We start from the raw sequence: 22,059 nt of genomic DNA, 5'->3' as shown, positions 1-22,059 counted from the left end.
ATTTACTCCTTCCAGAGTATATATAATGGCCTTCTTGGGCTAATTGACTATCCTTCCCTTCTCACTAAGCCTGGTAGGAAGAATTTCAAAAAGGATATCTTGGCCTCTAACCCTGGTCTTCCTATCGCCGACACCTACTCCAATGTTTCCTCCAGAGAGACCCTCACTGACATCCTCTTTGTCGTTCCTTCACCAGATCTATGGACTCCTCATATGATCTCTGTGCTCTGTCCTATTTCCTCCTCTCCCATTAATGGTGGACTCGCTGGGAAGTTCTCATGGCTTCCTTCGACTCCTCTAAAGTCATAATTAATGTCTACCTAAATGGCACTGTCATGGTCCAAGGCCCTCAGGCCAACCTACCCTACCCTAGCGCTACCCTCGCCTCATCAATTTCCTCTCATCTCCTGCTGTCCCCTTCTCTCCCTCCTTGGCTACCTTGCCCTTTCTCTCCTCCTCCTCCTCTGCCCCTCCTAGGGCTCTTTCTCCTCCGCAGGGCGTACCTTTGATCTGTACACTTCCCTGGAAGGTCTTTAAGTCTGGCAACCTTCTTCATATTGCCACTCTCAACTCTTGCTCTGCTGTCAAACACTCCTCTGACATCTGCCACCCCCTTGAAGAACTTTACATTGATGTCCTTGCTCTTACTGAGACATGGTTCACGGCCAGCTCTGTCACAAGCTTTGACACTCTCCTCCCTGATGTCTATAAGATTCTCTCCGCACCCAGATCCTCCTGGTCCGGTGGGGGGGGGGTAGCCCTGATGTTTCCGGAGAGGAATTCTGCCTCTATCATTCCCACTCAGACCTACTCCTCTTTTGAATGCCTTGTCTGTAGGCTTTCTCTCTCGCCTACCCATTCTCTTTCTGTGGCTACCATCTACCGGCCTCCTGGTCAAATCACCTCATTACTCTCTGAGGGGGTGGACCTCTCCTCCTCCGTCCTGGCCTCTACCATTCAACTCCTCCTCCTCAGGGACCTCAATATACATTTAGACTCTCCTTGTTCCTCCTCGGTACTCTTCCGTAACCTCTGTGACTCCCTCTCCCTGTCCATTCTCCCCTCTGGCCCGACTCACTCTGCATGGCACACACTTGATGTCTTGATCTCCTCTGACCTCCCCCTCTCCATCCTTCTGACCCCTCCTCTCTCCTGGAGTGATCACTCCCTCCTCTCCTCTCATATCTCCCTCTCTTCCCCCCAAGCCAAGCCTACCCCAACACTGCCACCTACCTTCTCGGACATCCGTCCCTTGAAGCATGTGTCAGTTGAGGCTTTTGCCGCCACTTTCTCCCCCCACCTCTGGGTGTCTCACATCCCAACACAGCCCTGTCTCTGCTCTACTCTTCAATTTCCGATACTCTTGATGCTCTTGCCCCTGTCCTGAGGATCCATTTGAAGTTCAAAGCCAAGTCCAATTCCTGGTATGACTCTGACCTAGCTACACTTAAACATAAGTGTAGGGATGCTGAGAGGATATGGAGGGCTTCCTGTTCATCCTCTGACAAACGGGCCTGTCACCTGCTACAAAGGTAATACCGACTCTGTCCTCACCAAGAAGAGAGCCCACATTCAAGCTTGTGTCTCTGCTGCATCTAACAATTGTCCGACCCTGCTGCAGCCTCTACCCCTCCTGTTGCCTCCCAGGCTCTTTGCATGGCCCTTGCCTCTCACTTCATTTAAAAAATCCGGTTATCCTATCCACCCTCTCCACTCCCATCCCTCCTCTTCCCTCTCCATCTGTACTTGCTGACCCTCCTTTAGCCACCCCCCCACTATCCTTCTTGTCGAGGTCTCTAGACTAGTCCGATCTATGAAAGCCTGGTCAAAACAGGTTAATCACCTTAATAACAGGTTTATAAAAATAAAAAAAAAGGTTAATCCCTGTTCTTCTAAAACCATCAAGGACCACATTGACACCCTTGCTCCGGCCCTTGCTGATTTTTGCAACCACTTCTTTGCGTCAGGATCCTTCCCCTCCCCTCTGAGCACTCCCTTGTGCATCCTCTTCTCAAGAACCCCACAGCTGATCCTTCTTGTCCAGCTAACTATCACCCAATTTCCATTACTCCCTTTCTGGGCAAACTCCTGGAAAAGTTGGCCATCTCTCAGATTAACCTTCATTCCAATTCTGTTGGCTGTCTCCATGACCACCAGTCTGGCTTCAGAACTGACAGAAGCATGGAAACTGCTCTCCTGAACATCCGTGAAGATTTGCTCCCCAACCTTGACTCTAACATTCCCTCTGTCCTCATCCTCCTCGATCTCTCTTCTGCCTTCGACACGGTCAACCATACCATCCTGCTCAACCGTCTCCATGAAAACCTGGGTATCACTGATCAGGCTCTGGCCTGGCTTACCTCTTTACTCTCTGATCAACCCTCCCAGATTCAACTTGGGTCCTTCCTATCATCTATCTTCGTCTCTACCTGTGGTGTTCTCCAGGGGTCTAACCTCTCGCCCTGGCTTTTCAACCAATATCTGGCAACTCTCACCCACTGCATTGCCATTTCCTGCTCAAATTTCCAGTGCTTCGCTGACGACACTCAACTCATTTTCAGGCTGCCCTCAGTCACACCCTTTCCCTCTCTTATCTCTGATTACCTAACTGCCATTCAAGATTGGTGTGCCAACAATGATCTTTGTCTGAATGCCAGCAAGATGGAGATCCTCCTCATCGGCACACCTTCACCATCCTTTCCCCTCACTCTCTGGACAGCTTCCCTTGGCCCTCCTCCTACCCCCACCTGCGAGGCTAAGAACCTCAGGGTCATCTTTGACTCCATCCTTTCCGTCTCCGCCCACATTTCTGAGGTCTCTAAAAAGTCAAACTTCCTAGTGCACCTCCTCAGAGGTACTCTGCCTTTCCTCTCCTTCCCCCAGAAGCTGATGGTATCCCAAGCTCTAGTTCTCTCCAGGTTGGACTATTGTAACAGCCTCTTTCTAAATCTACCTGCCTCTACTTTCTGCCCTCTGCAACTAATCCAGAACAGGACTGCGAGACTTGTCCTTAGCCTCAAGCCCTGGGATTGTATCTCTCCAGCTCTGAAATCTGTCCATTGGCTCCCAGTGGATGCAAGGATTAAATTCAAAACCCTCTGCATTGTCCACAAGGCTTTCTGGGGCCTGGGTCCAAAATACCTTCAGCTATCCCTCTGCAAACACCTCCCCTCTTGAGCTCTTCGCTCCTCTACCTCTAACTCCCTCAGGGTCAGTCGTTTTTCAAAGAAATGAGCTGGGGGTAGATCCCCGTCTTTGGCTGGAGCCTCTCTCTGGAACAGACTACCTGCCACTCTAAAACTTGGGGAGAACCATCTCCGGTTCCGGAAGCACCTCAAGACCTTTCTCTTTTCTTCTGCCTTTGCTCATCCTCTCCCCTGCTGATCTGTTCTCTCTTTGCACTGTGCACCTGGCCACCCTCTGTCCTCTGGGCCCAGGTACCTGCTCACCCTGCCACCCTAACGCACTGCCTCCGGGCCACCCCTTGCACTGGAGTCTGTATCCGTACCCAAACAGCCCCCCCTTTTTCTTCCTGCACTTATTAGACCTACCCTGTCTGCTGCCTTAAACCTAGCACTTGCGAATTGCTGGCTGCACTACCACTGTTTGTTGCCTTTATTATTTATTTATTATTATTTATCTGTTTCTCCTCTGTTTCGCACTTTACACTTCTCAATGTCACTGGGCCAGTAAGATCGCTGTTTTGTTCTCCCCTGTTCCCCTCCCTTGCCTTGTCGCGCTCTGAAACACTTGTGTACCAGCGCGGTAGAAATAAAATATCAATATCAATAGGAGATTCCCAGGGTCATTAGGCAGGTGCCAAAATGCTTGAAGCATTTATTCTGCTTCCCATTGGCATCTGATGGCACGGTAGGATTTCAGCTAGTTCTTATAGGACTGCCTGGCTTTGTCAATAGCCACCCCTTCAGCTTTCACTGAAAATAAAGGGGCTCTATTAATAGTTTTTATATGTGCTCGCAGATGTCGTTTTCCGGTAGCTACCTCTAAATCATAGAGGTGTGCATGATTACACGACGCCACTATCGTGTGGGCACCAGGTCTTAACAAACAAATATCTATTAAGTACCCAACCGATCTTTCAAAGTTCTCAATCCATAAACAATGCTTCCACTCACCAGCACTCTCCAGCAGAAATGGTTTGCAAATATTGTGCCAACCTCAAATTAACACTGCGAACACTCATAGCGTTTCAGCCAATCCTGGTCCCCGAAGTGTTTAAATAGATACCCTTGTCCATCTGAGCCAACTCTCCTTCGTTACTCCCGTCCAAATCAAACTCCACATTCAATACCTAATGATCACTGAATTCAGTTCGAAGAACCGTCATGAGGTGGCATTTCTCAAATAGTTTTGGAATTGTGACTATGTAATCCAGTGTTGATGTAAAAGAAGCAGTAAACCATGTAAATAAGCTCTGAAGGGCCCCCGTGGAAGCTCCATTCTGCATCACCAATCCCACCCCTACAAGTGCCTTTACCCATGAATACCCAAAGTAATCCTTCCAATTGAGACCTGTGATGGTAGTTCTAGAGCTATCTTCTTCAGAACGGGCGGCATTCGGATCACCAGATAGGATGATCAAACCACATATCCATTTGTCGTGACACTCATGGATTGTGTTCATTATGAGGCTGAATTTTTTTTTTAATTCTTTACAACCAAGATGGCAATAAATGTTAACAACCAAGATGTCTGTTATAAAGTCTGTTTTGTGATTAATATAGCAGACACTCACGCACAGACCTGCTGTGGAGTCAGTAGTTGTTCCAGGTAGCTTTATTTTACAGATGTACAGTATATACATTAATCCTGTTACTCTTCAGCTATATAGAAGACTTGAAGTACAGGACAGGGACAAGGAGGGGTATTGGACCAACATACATAGGAGAGAACGCACCGGCCATCCTACCATCCCAGCTCAGGCCACCAACTGACACTCTCAGAACATTCACTCACAGATCCACACAACATTCTCCTCAGCTGCATTCATGCATCAACATTCTGACAACAAGCACTCCAGGCCAGTGACATCACATGACAAGACTACATTACAACATCTCCCTTTCATATCCTCACACAACTTTTCACAACATCTCCCTTTCATACCCAGACACAAACCATAGTAGTCTTGTCAATATGATGACAGCGTGCTAAGGTCGGGTATATCGCGGGTATATCGTGCATTAATTGAAGAATTTTAGTACGATTCAGAATTATGTGTTTGTTTTCCTGTAGCACACTCTCTAAGGACACTTTGAGTTCATCATCTGGGGGCAAGTCCCCTGAAGACCCCAAACATTTTTGTGACCTTGGTTCCTGGGTTCTTACCTGTGTATAACATATATTTTTGTCATTCACAATATCTTTACCCTTAGAACCCTTCAGAGCCTTATATGTCACCAATTGAGGTTCCAAAAGTGGCTCATTTCCCTTGTTAATTAGACAGTTTGGCTCAGTACGTGAGGTAGATGGATGGTTATCAGCCAAAACAAGAAGTCAAAAGGCCAAATTCTTACCCTGTGATACTTCCTCTAAATGGGGAACATGAAGGTTTGGGCACTGAATGGGAGCAGCAAGGGGATTAGTGCATTGGCTAGGTGTTGCAATGACCTTAGTAATCATTACCTCACTTGTAGGCGATTTGGGATAACCTGACACCCAAGCAGCAGAAATCTCAGGGATCTGCAAATCCCTAACCACCACAGAGCCTAGTGGTCGCACCCCACTAGACATGGCAACCTGATCACTATTCGGAGGACAGTGTGGAAGAGGTACCCCTACCAACTCTGGGGCAGAGCTTTTGGTGCAGGTTGGTACCATGATCCAATAATTCTCCCTGTCTCTCAACCTCCCACTGCTTCCGACATTCTCTGCCTCCTCCCTTATAACAACTTTGCACACTTAAGGGTTTCTTTTGAATATGGACTGTTTTAAAAAGCAATTCAAGACCTTCTTGGTGGCTTGCTTATTCAACCTGTTTATTTGAGTATTTTTTGTTTTTCTTGTCTGTTTGCCACCCAACTTGAAGAAACCCTTTTGTGAGCCATCAGTAGGCGGACGGCCCTGAAGAGCGGGTTCCACCTCGATACTACCGGGGGAGCCCAAGGTTACTCTCACATGATCCGAAGCCCGTAAAATGGTATGTTACGGAGAATCTTCCATGGTCATCATTGTATCATTCCGTATCATCCCCTTGGATTTGCCCGCTCCATTACCTCTTGGCAGGTTTCAAGGGACGTGTGAAAGGTGCAGTATTAAGACCAACCTTATACACCGAGTCCTCCATCATTAGAGGTGAATTTCCCTCTTCGCCCCTCCCCCACCACTCCCATATCATTAATACATTCCCGTAAAGGAGCTACACATTGTTCAGACAAGTCCTTACACACAACACCAGGATTGAACAAATGGTCCCTCTGATTAAGTAAAAAAGCTTTCAGATTAGATTGCACATTCAGATTTTCTAATTTAAATAAAATAGATCCTAGCATGATAGAGTGTGATTGAGTTTCCAGTTCTAGACCCTCATATGGAGCTACTCGAACACAAAGTACATGATTTATTTCTGTCAGAATATCTGGCTGTGAACCATACACTTTGCTGTTCATGCCTGTATGGAGACACTCAACACAGTTGCACTTGATCCGAATTTGATGATAAAGAATGTTAATGACTCCAATAAAGCATTCCCACTAAGTCAGTGCCTTGTCTGGGATTGCTCAAGGGAAGCCCTTATTTATATATTTTTATGACAAGTTATAATCTGGATGATGAACCCTTGTATAACGCCCCTCTCTTAGAATCCCCCTGACCTCACTGAGCCAAGAAGTAGGTTTGTTTTGCAATTTAAAAGATTTATTGAAAATTAAACAATATATATATATCACATTTTTATAATAAATTAATATTTGATATCACACTTAAGAATATGATGTTGATCAACAATGGATAATCTTACACTAGGAGCATTAATCCATAATATACATTAACATTTCAAAATGCACACAATGGTAGTACCTGGACATCACCTTATAAACCAGACACTCTCAAAGTATATGTCCTCGAATTGTTACATATAACATATTTTAATATTCAAAAAACTCAAAGCTACAAAACCCTGACATAGAATTCTAAAACACTTAAAAAGCATATGCACATGTTACAATACAATATACACAACGCAATAAAAAGCAAATTTCAACGTTAAAAAACACAGGAAACAAAGGTTAGAACCTGAAAACAAGGTACAGAGCCAAATTAATTGTTATTGCTCCACACTGTACCCATCATAGCCCGACTTATATAAGTTTCTGTCCTAAATGTTGTGTGTTAACTTGGACATTCCTCAGGGGCAATCATGTATCTTGTGCTCTGAAGTGGCAATCTTTTTCCACTCAAAATTCTATTCTTTAGTTTCAATAATAGTACTCCAAAATCTGTGGGTGCAACAAAACAACACAAAAACATATCAATATGTGGGCGTCACAGGTTTGAATTACTTCACCTAGCCCTAGCCCTCAATACCAAAAAGGGTAAAATAGGTAGGAAAATATAAATGTATCTCTACCTGAAAACTTGCGTCCCAAGTGTATGATTTTCTTAGGCCAAATAAGGTTATAACTTTTGCAAAACAGACCGTTTCCTTAGAGCGTTCCTTTGGGGGGTGTTTTTACAGTGTAACACGGCGTGGTGATCCAACAGAATTTATATATCCTGTCAGTTAGCACACTGTATTAATCTGCACAAGTGATAGATCTAATCCAGAATCCCCGGCTACGAGGCCCCACTCTGTTAATGACTCCAATCAAGCATTCCCACTAAGACAGTGCCTTGTCTGGGATTGCTCAAGGGAAGCCCTTATTTATATATTTTTATGACAAGTTATAATCTGGATGATGAACCCTTGTATAACGCCCCTCTCTTAGAATCCCCCTGACCTCACTGAGCCAAGAAGTAGGTTTGTTTTGCAATTTAAAAGATTTATTGAAAATTAAAATATATATATATATATATATATATAAAACACTTTTATAATAAATTAATATTTGATATCACACTTAAGAATATGATGTTGATCAACAATGGATAATCTTACACTAGCACACTTATTTTATTACTTAGGAGTTGGTATGGAAAGAACAATGTAGCTGAGAATGCTTTATGGTTTCAAGGAGATGCAAAGATGAATAAAATGCAGTACAGAAATAAACTTGATATGATTTCAGCAAAAGATAATGTGATCACTTTTTCTCTGACAGTTCACTCCCCCTATGCAATGTAAGGAGATGGAAGAAACACACATAGTCTTCAGGAATACAATCACAGTACAATACAAATTCAGTTCCCCCCTAACAAGCTTATAGCACCAGGGATGATTTTGAAACACAGGCAAAATACTTTAAATGTGGTTTGCAAAGAAGGGAAAAATATGCTAAAAATGATTTTAATTCCCTATAAAAGATTCAGGGTGGGTGATAGCTACTTTAAATTAGTTCAGGATCACTTTAGCAATGCTCTATGAATGATTGTCAGGTTGCAAACAAATTTCAGCAAAGGATAGCAAGAAGCTGCTATTTTGACAAGTGAAGAAATTTGAGCCAAATCGCAAATCGCTGCACTTTTTCCGAGTGCGTCGAGCGCGATTACGGAAAAAGTATAATGAATAGAAAGTCGGTTCTGAAAGTTAAAACTCGCTCCTAGCACACACGGTTCAAGAGATACGGACGATTTAGTAAAGGTAGTTTTTCAGAAATGTAATAATGATTCAAAATGGCAAAATGACACTTTACAGGTTTAAAATCGGAGAAGGGACACACAATTTCTATGATGCAGTTCTGGAGACAGGTTCAAATGTTTTGAATCAGATTATTTTAAGCTAAGAGATGGGTTCTGCACAGTTCTAGCTGGGTACTCACACTATAAATCTGAAAGGAATGGCCTTGTCACGGATCTGGTCAACAAGTTTAGCTGCGGTTCTCTCTGCTCGGCGGGTCAATCAGGCACCGGTTCTGTTCACAATCGTCTGGTCTGGGTCTCTGGTTCTGCTCACAGCGATCTGGTCTGGTCTCTCTGGATACAGCACTGCTTTCTGGGTACTGGTTCTGTTCTGGATACACAGGACTATTAGCAAGCAGCAAACCGCACAGCCCGGCAGTTGAATAGTTTGCAAAAGATTTTGAGGCCTGCTGAAGAGTTCAGCTCTTTGGAGTTTTTGTTCTGGAGTTAGTCTGGATCTCTGGAGTTCTGGTTCTGGAGTTCTTTATTCTGGAGTTCTCCGTCAGCGTGCTGCGCAGGAATTCAGTTGAAGGTTGGAAAATGAATGTCCCTGTCTGGTTTCCAGTGACTCTTTATATGTCTTTTGAAAATGGGTGTGGATGCTAACTTTCTTTGCCCAACCCCCTCACGATTTGATAGGTCAAGGATTTCTCTTTTACCTAATTTAAGAAGGGAGCAGTGAGTCAGAGTGAGTCAGAGTATTACAGTCTATTGAAGAAACGCCCCTTTGCTTTTAATTAGAAAATGAATGTTTCATAACTAGCAGGTTTCCCAGATACACACGGCGTTGAAATTACATGTACATATCATATATCACATAAGGTAGTCTCTGTTCCAACTCTGATGTTTCTAAGAGCCAGGGTTCAAAAATGGCAACTTATTTTCGTTTTTAGTTGGTTTACCAATATTGGATTTTTACCAAAAATTACCCAGATGTACACCATGTCTCGACAAATATTCCAGTTAATTTTCATTATTCTAGAGTCAACCCCGTGTCTGCAATCTCCATAATTCATGGGGTTTTGCCTCAGAACATGGTGCAGAGTTCTAACACCTCTTAAAATGTGCACAGGAAAATCACAAGAATAATGATATTAATTATATAATTTTGACATGTCCGTACTATGAATTATCCATCTTTTTAAAATTATGCTCTGGCCCAGAGGGGTGTGGTTTCCCAAAGCATTTCTGGTTTGTCCACTTCCTCCAACTCAAGTTGCTCACAGAGGCACTGCCCCTCCCCGTTTCTCTCAAGAGGAAGCCATTTACGACCCCCCCTCATTTAACATTTGCCTGAGTCAAGGAAGGCTCATTGTTCAGTTTCCTGCAGTCCCCAGCTGCTCTTCCCCTAATCCAATCAGAGAGGTGTCATCTCCCTTTGGTGAGGGCAGGAGAATGCAGGCCAGGCCTGGGAACATTTGTTGAGCAAGTTTCAACTCCAGTCGGGGGTAGTTGTCAGGCAGAATTCAATCTCTTTAAGCCAGGCTTCAGCTAAATGTCACTTTTGTTCCCAGTTTTTCTTCATCCAAATCAAACTTACAATTTTTACACATGCAGCTAGAACGCTGATTCTAAGTTCAAAACTATGACATTTAACAGTTGCAAACTATGTGACACCCAACAGTAGGTCAATCATTTATTTTAAACATTTATATTTTAGCGTCTTTCAGTCCAATTTAACTTAGGCTGCTGACATCCACAGCTCAGCCAGTTTCATTATGAACATTATTTTAGGCTCTTTCTCTTTCCAGATTTTGTATGCACACAAGTCTACCTTCTGCCAAATGTCTGCTGGTGTTCATTGAGATTTTTTAATATCTTGCGATGTTTAAAATAGGCATTTTTAGCTTGCATTTCAGAGAAACAAAGGTGATTTCAAAGCACTTTTTGAGCTAACAGGCACTGCTGTCCTTCCTTTGGCACGCATTCCACTCATGGCACTCCTGGCCCATCACGCTCGCACTGGTGGGTGGTAGGTCAGGCGACCATTTTGATGTGCGCAAAAACTGCGCGATTTTCCTGGATCTTGGCGCAAATGTGGGCTTTTCCGCCATCTTGGATTTCCTAAGCCCACAGCACCAAATGTTGCAGCATAATAACTCGAACATGGGTCAAAACCCCTGACAAGAAGAAGAAGAGGTGTCAGCAGTCACAGATTTTTCAAAAGGAAAATTAGCGAAGGATCCAACATAAAGCTGTCCTCATTGTGTGTGTGTAAACATCTACTGGCACCTCTTGGGGTTCAACCAAAACCAAGGCCTCCTGACCAACCTCGTTAGATGAAACAGCCACCTGGGAAACAGAATCAGGAGCTATTAGCTCAATGCCCGAAGTCAATTATAATTCTTTTTCTCCAGGCAGTGGTGATGGAATTTGTAGCTTGGATTTGGGTGGTATGTCTCACACACACAATCTGCTTCCTGAGTGGCAGCCAATTGACATAACTTCTCACTCTGAATTAAAACTGGGGAGGGGATTATTTGCAGTGACGTGGCTTAGAGACAGTTTTCAATCAGCGAGGGGGCTAGGGGTAGACGGATGAAGCATGTCAAAATCTGATATATGAGCAGAGTTAGTTAAAGTAGGATGAACCATTCCTTTCCCACCATGAAGAAAGTACATAGAAAGTAAAAACGGTAGAGGCACGTCCAGTTATTTAATAGGCCTGATTCATGGAATGTCTTCCTATGGGATTGCACCATTATAAAACACTTCCATGAATTAGGGTTATGAGTAGGCTCTTGCAAACATAAACATATTCCTAATAACCAAAAGGAACAAGTGTAACTAAGCCTAAGTCCGCCTTACCATTTTTCTGTCCAAATGCGAGAACACTCAGCCTCAGTCGCACCCAACGCCGGATAATTCAATAACCGTAGCAACGTTAAACGTACAACAGTGTGGGAGAGAGGACTATGAGTCGGTTTCAAGGACACACACTCCCAGACTGCCTCAAGACAATTTTAGGTCGTTCAACAGTCAAAGTCAATGCTATGACATACGAAGCAGGTAGAGAAAAGGGCTATGAGTGAGGTGCATGCTCACGCTCCCATGAACTCTTGGGGCCCAAGTAATCCAGTCAACGAACAATGGCAAACTAAGCATGTATACAGTGGTGGAAATGGAAAAGATTTGGAGGTGGATCCCACAAGTGCCGGTGTGAGGGCAGAGTTTGGAGGAGGGGGTGGAGTTCAGAAGGGGCTGGGCTGACAATTGAACTCAGCGGGAAATGTTAAAATAATATTTTAAAAATGGCGCGGTTTCTTTAATTGCTTGAAAAGTACACAAAACATAGTAAGCATACTTTGCTATGGCTTGTGTACTTTTCCTGCCAGCACCATCTGTGTCAAAATGTATTTTGACACCCCAAACTACAAATACCAGAATTCATTTGGGAAAGGCAACAGTGACTGTGCGCAGTACGCTCACATAGAGCAGATTAGGTCACAGAGGTGAGCCCTCAGGTTCGCTGAGGGTCTGCCCTGGCTCCTGCTGCCTGTGACCTAGGTGTGGGGGTGGAGGCAAAAGAGCGCTCGCCAAGGTGCTGTGTGCGGCTCCACCCCCACCCGCTACCGTAGTGTGAAAAGCGCTTTGTTTCGTGATGGCCTATTTGGCGTTGAGGCTGGCCCTGATCCCGAGATCTGCCACACATCTGGTGCCAGATCTCGGATCCGGCGAGAGCCGGACCATTGACCAGCGCTGCATATATAGATTTAGAAATACAGTAGTTTCTCATCACCAGGAAGATAATTCTGTTGTAGCTTGACCCAAGGCTCCTCTCACCAGCCACCAACACACTGCTCCTCACACTCCGCCATGCTGCACACTGGTGTAGTGATTTTATGGAAGTGCACCTCCTTGCTGGTAAAAAGAGTAAAAAGACTGCAAGCTGCAACGTGGGCGATCAGAGATTCCAAGATACTCCAGGAGATACTGCCAACACCCTCATACCACACACATTGCTCTGCACACCGCGCCATAATCCACGCTGGTGTGGTGATTTTATGCAAGTGCATCTCCTTGCTTGTAAAAAGAGTAAAAAGACTGCAAGCTGCAAAGTGGGTGATCTGAGATTCCAAGAGACTCCAGGAGATACGGCTAACACTGGCACACCAAACACACTGCTCGGCACACCATTTTTGTTATTGTTCATCTGTCCCCCACCCCCTTCTGTCTTGTTGCTCCTTGAAACAGCATTTGTTGTATAGGCACATTATAAATACACAATAAATAAAATAAGTTAAAGTGCCCCTCTCCGTGGCAACCCACATTTGCAGATTCGAGCAAAGATGCTTCTTCACATTGGATTGCAATTGCTTTGTTTCCTGCTAAATGTTGTGCTCAATTTCCCACTACACTAGTGTCTGTCTAAATCGATTGGTTTGTTATCATACATTGGGTTGCCACTTCAAGGCTGGTTGGTACACCCGTCCTTTGGCATTACCTGCACCCCACAACCAATAGTTCTCTTACTTACAGTGACTCTATGTTGAGCCACAGTATTAAGCCACGCCTCGGGAACAAACCGGGCAATATGGCCCCCCGTGCTGCCCTCTTTCTTAGGATCTGTTAGAGTGCCAAAATCACACTTTATTACCATACAATCCTCCTGCAACGGAGTCTCATTTCCTTGGAATACTAGTTGTACACTGGGTAGATTAGTATCAGGGGTTTCAGCTGGAGTTATTTTGGGCAGACTGAATATCAGAGAATATGCCTTGCAGCTGTTCTGCACTACTTTTTAGTTTGTATGGAAAGCTGCAGCTTCGGGGGAATGTAGCGACCGCAAAACCGCGTGTGAATTCTTATTTTTGCATTTGCGTTTCCCTTGTTTTTCCACTGGCATCTTTTCTCCTTTGTTAGCTGCGGGCACCCCACTGGGACTTGGTGTCACGGATGCTAACTCAACATTATCGTCCACTGTTTGGCAACTTTTCCCTTTCTTCCCACAAATGTCGTGTGAGGCCCCAGTCTCCAAAGGCTCTTGTTTTTAAAACGTCAGGTTTATGTTTCCACTCCGCATAGAGGGCAACAAAATAGGACCGGGCAAGGAGGGAGATTGTTGGGGCAGCAACTTCTCTAAACATGGCGAGGTTTTCAATAATTACATTTTCAAATTGATGTCACTTAGTATTAGAGTATGTGCTCTGACCTAATCTCTAATGTTATCATATAGTTGAACAAACACATGAGTTCAGGGCTGAAATAGACAGCGATGTGAGCTTAATTCTCTCATCTACTTCCTTTAAAGTGTGATGCATTGAAACACTCAGGCCTGAAGTATCATTACAGGCTGATACTAGCTCTGTTAAAAACAGTTGGGGTCCCGGAGCGAGCGTTACCACAAACTGGAGAGATTGGATTTTCAAGTAAGCCATTTTGTGGACTCCACATCCATTTTACTTCCAATTCAAATTCGGGCCGCAGACACCACATTTCGCTAGTTGCCTCTAGTAGACTTTGGTCAATGATGCTATAGCCGTCCGCTGTAACTAAAGCCCGAATTGGCATTAGTGGACGCACTTTAGTTCTCGTGCCTGGTTTGGGAAATACATCTGTTATCTTCGACCAACTATCGGAGTCATTAAACTCACATCAGGACGTTTCCTTTTTTCCTTCACTTTTTCCCCCTTCTATAGTAGGATTTTGGGCTTCTCCCAAAATGGCTTTCAATTCAGACGCCAGATCTTCTTCGGAGCGGCCATTTCCCAGTCACCCACCTAGCATCAGATTGTCCTCAATGATGCCCTTGTCCTCCGGAACCACGACTTGGGCGTGCCCTGATTAGGCGTTTCAAACACCTGGTTGACGACTTTGCGCAATTCTACACTCACCAGAACCTTTGGAGATCCCAGATTTTGCAGCTCAGATTGTACTTGCTTATTAGCACCCATCGCTACTGAATGGCTATGGAGCAAATAGCTTGCCTTACTTGCCATATTTAGCGTCACTGGTGCTAGTTTGTAAGAAGACTTTAGCACTGCCAGGCAAGAGAAGTGCAATATTGATCCAGAAATAATTTCCAGAAGAGAAGGCTTTGGCAGGGGCTATTCTAACAAATTGCAGTACAGTTAGAGCCGACATACAGCTGGAGGAACACTCTTACTTCACTATTTAACAAGAAAAAATAAAGAAACGTAAACCATGAACCGTCACCTTCCCAAATGTGAATTCGTTTTTCTACTGCTCGCCGAGGACATGTAGTCATGTCCTTTTCACCAGCGCAACTAAGTAGACTACTTGCATACCACTTTCAGAGGGAATCAATTTGTTTCGGGAGGATAGCTCAGGAGCAACGTGCTCTCCTTGGAGGCAAGGCAACATGGAGCAACACAGGTCCGATCCCCAGGTCTGTGATTAAAAACCATATCACATCATACTCTGCAGAAAATTTCTGCAGCATTCCAGGATACTGATAATTACCAGTATTTTCCAGCCCACTCCATTCTGTCAAACCACTACACAGTGCCTTCCCAGATGCCAATTCCTATGTGGGTAGAGGGAGAGTAGAAGGAATGTAGCCAGTTGTGGAAAAAAGCGGGGGAGTGGGAGAGGCCCCAGGCAGCAGCACCCAACCACCGTGACTCACTGGGCGAGGAATTGGAAAAGAAACTCTGCAGCCACGATCATCCGACATTGCAGGTGCTTAGAGGAAAGAGCCCAAAGACGTCCACTGGCTTCAGGCCGCACCAGCACCAAAATAAACATGAACTTTCACCAGCCACGTCCGACGTTCACCAGGATGGCAATAGTGTGTTTCGGCAGTAGAGTCTGTTTAGTTCAGCGAGTAGCCATTCAAATATTTAATTACATTCCAAATCAATGTTCCCCTGCGTTGTTGTTGCATGTGTGATTATTCAATTTCCATCCAGACCATCTCTCTGCAGTTTGTTCTTTCAGCAACTGAGATGGTTTGCCTATTTTTACTTGACATTTTTTTTTTAATTCTGCTGTTTCTGCCAATATTATATTATCAGATGTAATAATCTACAGGTTTATGCTGTTGGTTTGTGTTGTACAGGAAGAATCCTGCTGTACTCATTGCGAGGGTCAGCCACCGTAGATTCGCCAGATGTTTTGGACAGAAACTCCCAACAGCTCTGCAAGGAAAGCCCATGGTGAGGTATAATGGGAGTTATAGTCCAAAAGACCTCCAGAGAAACAGTTTGTATGGCACGGTACTATTATCTTTATCATGCCTGAACCATAGCTTACCAATTTGTTGGGGCTGTGTGTCACTTTCCTATATTTGCTTCTTTCTTTCCATCATCACGTTTGGTCTTTTTACTTCTTCTTCCATGTGCTGCAGTTTTGTTACTACAGGAAGTGGCAAAATACAGCAATTTCACACCAGCCACCAGGCCCCACTGGTGATGAACAGTGCATTGAAAACTTGTTTCATAAAAAAAAAAGAATAATAAATGTGGATAAATACAGAATAAAGTACCAAAAAATACATATGGATAAATACAGATGGAAACATGCAAAAATCTATATATGTATAAAATGCTTAGGTATGTTTCTGTACTCAGCTGATACAATTAACAGTGTTAGGTTGCCCTCTGCCGTCCAAATGGCAAAGTGCACCCACTTCAACATCAGTTATCATATCAACATATGGATGCAATTTATCAGTGTTAGGTTGTCCTCTGCTGTCCAAATGGCAAAGTGCACCCACTTCAACATCAGCTATCATTTCAACATATGGATGCAATTTATCAGTGTTAGGTTGCCCTCTGCTGTCCAAATGACAAAGTGCACCCATTCAACAACTGCTATCATTCCATCAAATGAATTAGCATGGTTCTACGCAGACACCTTCACCTTCCACTATCGCAATCATTCAGAAGTTATTTCTTTCCACCCACTCTTATCTTCACACAAAACACTGCAGTTCCAGTGTCAATGAACATGTAATTACTGGATTCACATTTCAGTTTCTAAAGAGCGAAATGCTGTAGGTTGAATGCCTCCTCACATGCAAAACTGAAAGTAGGAGCTTTAAGTTATGCTACCAAACAATCTTATGCCATCAAGTGGACTCGGAAATGGAAGAAGGTTGACAATTACACATCTACAAAGACACATCATAGAGGCCCATGTGATCGATGGAACGTAGATACTGTTTTTATACCGCTCATACCTCTCAATCCATCTGATATGTTTAGCCTTTTTAATGATCATTAATAAGTCACAGGAACCTAAACCCCCCTTCCTGTAAGCGATCAGTGGCAATTTCTGATATTTAAGAAGGGGGACAGAAGTGAACTTATGAATTACTGACTGATATTTACCTTTAAAATGTGCTAGACGGGCATATGTTACACTGGGATCAGCTAGTAAATACCATAAAACTGTGAGCCTTACTTATTTACCACATTAGATCCTCTTGATGATTGTGGCCTCTTTGTGTTAATGAATACTAAAAGTGGTAATCATATAGAATTTAATGTGGAGTGGAGGATTCTGTCCAAGAGGCAGAAGTCAGCTTACCCTAGATTTTTCTATTTCTATCAGGATATTAAAAGATATAAAGATTCATGATAGATTAATATCTAATACATGGAAATAACAAAATATATTGGAAATAAAAGGAAATCGATTTTTACTTTTCTTGGGCAGAGTTACCATTTGATGGCAATATTGAATTCAGAATGCATGCTCTTCAGATAGTAACAGGCAATATGAAAATACACTTGAACAGAACAAGGAAGTCCACTGTAGGACTGCATAACATATAACATCTTGTTGACATGTGTAGATGCAATCTGAATGAGTATGTGTACTGAAAATGGAAACAGCAGAATGTATAATATAACATGGATAAGCTGGAGTGTGTGATTCTATATATTCCAACTATATATATAATGTCATGATGTAACTGTGCAGTAATGCAGGCACATGTTGTTATTATACAGACAAATCATGCAAGAGTTTGATTTTGAAGACAATGCTTTTGCTTTAAAAGATAAGTAATACATTTATTTTAAACGTAATACACCACAAATGCAACAGGTTAGGTTATGTTGTATAATGAGGCGTGTTCCTTAAATGAAAGCATTGATTGATATACTGTGTGGGAACACGTTATTTAATATCATTAGGTTGACCCTACTCCCACACAAAGAGAAATACCCTTCTTTATTTTTCACAATTGCCCAATGTGTACATTGTAGAAAGCAGAAGCAATTTTCTGGATCCTCTGGCACAACTGGGGAAGTATTTTATTTATTTATTGGGTATTTATAATACACCTAAACACAATGTGTTTCGTAAGAAGTTTGTTAATGGAACTGTGGACTTGTCAAATCACATTTGACTTGATATGCCATGCTACTGGCAGCCAGTGCAGGGGGGAACACAGTACTGTATATACATTTTGCCAATGATGGAGTCCAGATAGATGATGGCATTTGCATTCTGTAAATTGTGCTAGTATCAAATTGTTCAAATGTGCCCAGGATCACACAATTAGCCAAATAATACTCAATGATGGAGGACACAGGTGCACGTCAAAACCCAACTTTATTCAAACAATGAGGGGGATTTTTCATTGGTTGGCATCTAGCTTACCAACCTTGGGCACCCTGACATGGCTTCAAGACATGAGCGAGACATACGTGGAGGAAGAGACTTCCATGGACTGTCATACTTTCAGTTAAAGAATACTCCTAATTATCCTGAGGTGATGAGGCCTTTCCTATTCTTTGAACTTGGCCTTGTGTGGTGTCTGGTGTCTTTGCGCAGGCTGAGGGAGTTCTTCAGGAGTTGTATCAAATGTTAAGGTACCATGTCTGAGAGTGTGTTTTCTTCTATTTATTAAGGTTTTAGCTAATTCTAACATACATGTTGTGTTCTTTGTGGCCACTCATGGAGCTGGTCAGTTATTTTTTACAAAGAATTTTGTATTGCTGATCTTGTGCACTTGCACATAACTGGTTCTTTGTGCTCTTACTAAAATTGATTAGCTGAGGACTCTCCACTTCTCATCTTGAGAACTTTTATCTGGTGCCTGTGTTCCGTTCATCCATTACTCCCTGTTTCCTTCTAACATTGGCGGCTGCTGCAAGCTACTGTCTGAGCAGCTCTGAGCTCCCAAATAAACACATTTAATGAATTCAGCATCTCGCCTGAGGCCTTGCTGGCTTTTAGGCATGCTGCATTAGGAAAAGGCTGCCCTTCAATTTTCCTGTCTCCATATTAGCAACCTATTGCCGCATCTATCCATTGTGTATAGCTGCCATATGATAATTTATCTTCCCATGTATTCAGCATCTTATCTCCCTATATTTCACCTTCTTGGTACACAGGAGCCTCCTGTCCTTTCATATTGTGTTGTACTATTTATACCACACACTATTTGTGCACCCTACAGATTACTTTTAGTCCTTACTTGTATGCGCAGCCTAAATAATCCTTTATGGCAGATTTGCAGATTGTTTACATTACTGGGCCTGCGGTAGCGGCCCAGTAGTTATGGTTAAGTTGCTACACCCATAGGAAGAGCACTTTTTGGGCGGTTTATAACTTTGCTCCACCTGGACGAATCCTCACCAAACTTTTCAGAAAGTATATGGCCCGCTCTGAATTTCTATGCAAAGTTTGGTGAAGTTTCGTCAAGGGCAGGCCAAAGTTATAGGGGGGTCCCAAATTTTTTTTTTTCCATAGACTGAATGGAGAAAAACTTTGCTTACGCCTACAGCGCAAACCGCTGGACGGATTTTCACCAAATTTGCGGCAGGAGCTTGGTCCCGAAAGCATGCTTTTGTAAATTTGGTGCCAATCCGTCCAGTAGTTTTCTTTAAAAAGTATGTCTAAAAAATTAGTGATGTCTATGTCCGCTCCACGGTCACACTTCCCTGTTCGCTCCGCGGACAAGATACCGATTGGCTAATCCATAGCATCATGTCCACGGACATGTGACGCGTTCACTGATTGGATGTTGAACAGCGTGAAGTGCGTCAGATTGTTTCGCTGCGCCCGCCATCTTTCATTCCTGTTTTGGTGTACGCGGACATCGCCGCTAACACATATAAAACAACACAACATTGCACTTGTTAAAAATATGAAATACTGTCTCGGAAGGTGAGAGTTAATGAGGCTGGGATGGGATGTGGCAGCAGGAAGTCAAAAAGTGGTGTTTTCTTGTCGCCAAAGTCATACGGTAAATTGGAAGTTTCTGCTCAATATAGTGTCCATTAAGTACAGGCGAAGAATTACTGTGTCTGTGTTAGAATGCATTTAAAATAATATTGCAGTAAGACTGGTGTCCTAGAGTTTGGAATCTGAGGCAGTCACCTGCACTGTTTGATGGAAACAACGGGTCTGCAAGTGTATGGGAGTACCAGTTCACATGAATGCATTGAGACATGTTGTTGCAAAGTTAGAATGTATTTGCATTCTGAGTGAAGGTCACTTGCTTTGCTTTTTTGGTTGCAAGCTTAATAGGCCCACGCATCCGACTGAACCCATAAGGGTCAATTGTTTTTTGACCTTGAGCGAAAGGGAACATTCAGTAAGAATGCAGGGAGTGAAAGTTTGCACAAAATACCATTTGATAAGGTTATGTATTCAAAACGTTTGTAAGGCAAATTTAATATCAGTTACAGAAGATTCTTTGGTGCAAGTACATTGCTGTCTGAGTTTCACAAAGCAATGGAGACAGTGAATATTGTGTAAGTTTACTTTTGACGACTCTACACCGGAACGAGATTACATTTAATTTTGGCAATGTAAGTGAAGTACTATATTTCTGTGTAGTTGTCATTTTTCTTTTACTTATGGAGAGTGCAGATTATCGGCGTTCGTAGGCTATCTCTAGATTCACCCATGTTCAATGCTAATATTTCTTTAAAATGTCATGTATGACCACATCGATTTGTGTATCAGTTTCCACGTTCTTTTTGTCTTTTTTGAAATCACGAGATTTAATTTTTTATTACCTGAACATTAATTTTGGCAATGTAAGTGAAGTACTATCCTTATGTGTAGTTGTCATTTTTTTTTTAGTTATGGAGAATGTAGATTCTCGGTGTTTGTAGGCTATCACTAGATTCACCCATGTTCAACACTAATATTTCTTTCAAATGTCTTGTATGACCACATCGATTTGTGTATCAGTTTCCATGTTCTTTTTGTCTTTTTTTAAATTGTTTGCTAAAGGTTGGGTATTGATACGTATTTTCTGTTATGTTTTCTGAACAGCTACATCCTGCCTTACTGTGATTGCCATGGATTCCAGATGCCAAGTGATGGATTTTTTGCACGTCAGATGCACGTACTCGTGACCGGCTGCCTATTCGTCACTGTTTTGTGGGACGATCGCGCAGGTCCCATTTGTCCGTACGCTGCAGTGGCCATTAGGAGTAACATAAAATCTTTTATGGTGGTGTAGGCCGAAGTTCATGCCGACGTCTTGGAAATCACTGTTGCTTCATCGAAAACGGATACTTTGTGTATGGCAAAAGAACAACATGTGCCTCACGATTAGCATTTTCAATGACGACCGAAGAAACAAAGTTACTATTTGATTGAAAATGGGAATAGTCCGATGGTCTTGGACAGTTTATTGTGAAATAAAAGTACTTTACAAATTCTAAAATGTTAATGTTTTCTTTTAAAAACCAGTTTATTATTTCAAAATTTGCCGTGCTACGTTGTACGCCGCTGTGTGTTCATTTTCAGGTTCTGTGTCACGGCACGTAGGTGCTTATGGGCGCATTTGGCTACGCTGGACAGGAACGTCATCCAAAAAAGGTGTAGAAGATCCTTAGGGTTGGTTATCTAATGAGATGTGGGAGTATTTTCGTATTAGACAAGTGTTGTAATGTAGTTAAAAAACATAGCGGTATAGGTTTACTGACTGAGGGGTAGGCTGTAGCCATGGGGAGTGGGCAGAATGTCGGGGTCATGGTATAAGGTCGTGATCCGCACAATGTGGCTACTGGCCATGACCAGAAGGGAGAAAAGATAGGATTACAGTGGCCATGTCCACCTGGGACTGGTTTTGTGGTAAAGTTGTTCGACATTAGGATACATTTGAAAGGGAAGAAAAAAGTGCTTGTGGTAATATGTTAACAGGGTTTCCTTTTTGCTTTTTGCAGGCTGCCATGGAAAGCGAAGAGGGGCCCTGTATGGAACCACCACTTTCCCTTTCTATGGTGGCCATCTTGGAAAAGGATTTTGTTTTCTAATCCGGGACGGCACAGGCGTCCCGGATTAGGACGAAAAATACTCTTTTTTAGTAGCACGGGTTACTGCTTT

The sequence above is a fragment of the Ambystoma mexicanum genome, chromosome 2p (assembly GCF_040938575.1).
Source record: "Ambystoma mexicanum isolate Mex_15411 chromosome 2p, UKY_AmexF1_1, whole genome shotgun sequence".
Lineage (NCBI taxonomy): Eukaryota > Metazoa > Chordata > Amphibia > Caudata > Ambystomatidae > Ambystoma > Ambystoma mexicanum.
Note: the sequence above shows the minus strand (reverse complement) of the source record.